Genomic DNA, 3,415 nt, shown 5'->3' on the forward strand with positions numbered 1-3,415 from the left:
GATCACATTGTGAAGGTTTTGGGAAATGACCTGGTTAAGACCTTTTGTGGGATTTTAAGATCTATTAGAGAGGCATTTTGTTTGTAATATGCCTGGTATAACAGTTATTGACAAGAAGGAAGTCTGGTTCATTGATGTTGCTATACCAGGTGATGCTAGGATTCATATAAAAAAACAATTGGAAAAAATTAAAAAATATTGGGCTCTGCAGATTGAACTTGAACACTGATGAAAAAGAAATCCGTTGCTATACCAATAGTGATCGGAGTCCTCAGAGCAATACTTAAAGGACTTCTCAATATGTGGAAATATTGAATTTATCACACTTGAACACTAATTTTACACACACACACCAAAAAAAATCCTGCTCAGAACTGCCTATATTCTTAGACATTGCCTTAGTCATTCTTAGGTCCTTGGTTAGGACTTGAATTATTACGTTTCCACCAGTCTTAGACTATGAATCTGATTGTAGATTGCCCACATATAATAATAAAGTGCCATAAATAGCTAGGCTATGATGTACTTCTGTGTTTTTATCTTCCAGAAATACAGACCTAGTCGTTTTTGGTTGCTTGCTGAATTCCTATTTTTAATGAAATGGTTTTACATTACAGCACATAATAGGCCGGAAGTCGACTTCCCTCTGTAACCTGTATTAGCCAGCGCGGTCTCAAATTTCTGACTGAAAAGCGGAGTTAATTCATTCTTCACAATATCATCGATGGGGGGGGGGGGAATCGATGGAATGAGCGAATATATTCGAAGAACAGTACTGTACCATTCATCTAGATAAGCCAAGATGATAGGTGGCTCCATAGCTCAGTGGTTAGAGCACTGGTCTTGTAAACCAGGGGTCGTGAGTTCGATCCTCGCTGGGGCCTAGCGTTTTCTTTCTTTAAAACACTCATTTGGTGATTTTTTTTAAGTGTTCTGTGTGCAATTTAACACAATACGTTCAATATAGAAATTTAAGGTCGGTGACAGCTGTATTGTCCACAAAAAAACGCAATTACTGATTGCAAAATACTGACAATCGAAGAGATTTGTTTCATTCGTTATAGCTTAGTTGGTGCAGATGAAATCAAAACATTTTTTATTTTTTATTTTGATCTGTACCTTGAAATCGGATGCGTGCCTCGAACGACTGCTTCGTGCGCAAAAATGATGCTTAGTCAGCTAGGATCCTAAATTAATTTTAGGTCCGAAAGACAATAAGAAATGAATGAGTAGTATAAAATATGTAGCGTAAGTTGTCGTTCCACAACAAGGCCAGCAGATGGGGCTGCTGATCAGGGAATAAGGAGGAAAGGGCAGTGGAGAAAGATTTCTTTGGAGCAAGGAAAAAAAATCGTCCTCCTGAGCAGGCTATTGAAATGCTTAGCCTACCGTCCCCTATTCCCATGACACCTAGACAGTATTTGGATGCCTATTCATTAGTCAGATTTATATTCCGCCCGAATCCCTGACTCCAGCTTCTCTTACAGGGTTGTTATGGGAAAAGTGAAGTTGGATGGGCCCAGAGAGCAGCTAATCTGAAGTCACTTATCTGGGCACGCTGGTTGATTTATTACAGATTAAAAAAGTTGGAAGGGACCTTGTAGGATGTAGGTCATCTAGTCCAACCCACCCACCCCACCTCCCACCCAAGCAGGAGACCCTACACCATTTCTGATAGATGGCAGTCTAGTCTCTTCTTGAAAGCATCCAGTGATGAAGTTCCCACAACTTCTGAAGGCAAGCTGTTTCATTGGTGGATTGTTCTCACTGTCAGAAAGTTTCTCCTTATTTTCAGGTTGAATCTCTCCTTGTTCAGTTTCCATCTATTATTCCTTGTCTGGCCTTCAGGTACTTTTGAAAATAGCTGATCCCCCTCCTCTCTGTGGCAGCCCCTCAAATATTGGAACACTGCTATCATGTCTCCCCTGGTCCTTCTCTTCACTAGACTAGCCATGCCAAGTTCCTGCAACTGTTCATCTTGGTTGCTGTCTCTGCGCTCTTTCTAGAGTCTCAATCAGTGGTGGGTTGCTCTGGGGTTCTCTCCGGTTCTTGCGAACCGGTAGTAAAAGCAGCAGGAGGCTCCGCCCACCTGCCCTGACGATCTGCGCAGAAGCGCATGCGCACTTCCGTTGCGAACTGGTAAGTAAAGATAAGTAGAACCCACCCCTGGTCTCAACATCTTTTTTATAGTGTAGTGACCAAAACTGGATGCAGTATTCTAGGTGTGGTCTTACTAAGGCTTTATAGAGTGATATTAGTACATCACTTGATCTTGATTGTATCCCTCTGCTAATGCAATTTAGGATTGCATTGGCTTTTTTGGCTGCCACCACACACCGTTGGCTCATATTTGACTGGTTGTCCACTAAGACTCCAAGATCCCTCTCATAGTTACTGCTATTAAGCCTGGTTTCACCCAGTCTCTATGTGTACCTGAGGCTTCCTGCTCCCCAGCCAGTATCTTAACCATTTCAAAGCAAAATGATTGGCCAAGGACAGCAACAACATGGGAGACAGGAGGTGTTTCAGTTCAGACTGACAAGACAACTGTGCTCTCTTTATTTCACCAGCTGTGTTTCTTTTATGGGGTTATTTGAAGTTACAACACCAACACTCCCTCTTCCCTTTCACAAATTAGCAGATAGTCTGAGGAACCTTAGATTGGTTAATAAGGCTCAATACCTGAACAGGGATTTATCTATTAGCATATGGGGCAATCTGCCTTCTCAAAGCAAAGTCTCCTCCATGCATGTTATGTTGTGATTCCCATAAGTCTCAGCCAGCACATATATTAGCAATGCAACGGGGGTCAGGGGAGTTTTCCTATACAGTAATACATCTGGGAGGCACCAGCATGGAGAAGGTGAAAGAGATGAAATCCAGAGCACAGTCCACAAGGACATGCATTTTAGAGATGGAGAAGACTTTGATGTATAAAATTTCCTCTGATTAACATCTATATTCTTTCAAGAGTCTCCCAGAAACCACAAGCACTTACTTTCTTTCTTTTTAAATTTCATTCTATATTTAATAGAATACAAAGAGAGACAGAAAAAGAAACTTTTAAAATCTCTTGGACCGTATACTATTACTCATTTTAAAAATTCAACTTTTGGGTTGGCCTCATTGGACTATAAAAGATTGAGTAACATTTGGTCATTTTGATTCCTGTGGTGAAAATGCAAACATTTTAGAAGAAAAATTAGAAGATTTCATGCTCGGAATACAACCAGCTTTCCTCATTTGCTCAGCCCTTCCTCCTTTGCCAAAACTGAGCTCTTAAATTGCAGCTCTCTGAATTCTCAGGATGCTTTTTCAAAGGAAGTCATCAAGGGACTAGTTTTTCAGAAAAAGGGAGCATAGCCATTCTCACATGATATAGTTTTATTTTTGGTGGACTGTAGTAAGTGCCCAC

The 3,415-nt window shown here is 40.9% G+C and overlaps 1 non-coding gene across 1 annotated transcript; it reads left to right on the forward strand.

The window, feature by feature from the left end:
* Positions 1 to 811: 811 nt before the first annotated feature.
* On the forward strand, positions 812 to 884 carry TRNAT-UGU (transfer RNA threonine (anticodon UGU)). Its single transcript has one exon. It is a non-coding gene; the product is annotated as a tRNA-Thr (tRNA).
* Positions 885 to 3,415: the final 2,531 nt, after the last annotated feature.

This window comes from Ahaetulla prasina, chromosome 1 (assembly GCF_028640845.1).
Source record: "Ahaetulla prasina isolate Xishuangbanna chromosome 1, ASM2864084v1, whole genome shotgun sequence".
NCBI lineage: Eukaryota > Metazoa > Chordata > Lepidosauria > Squamata > Colubridae > Ahaetulla > Ahaetulla prasina.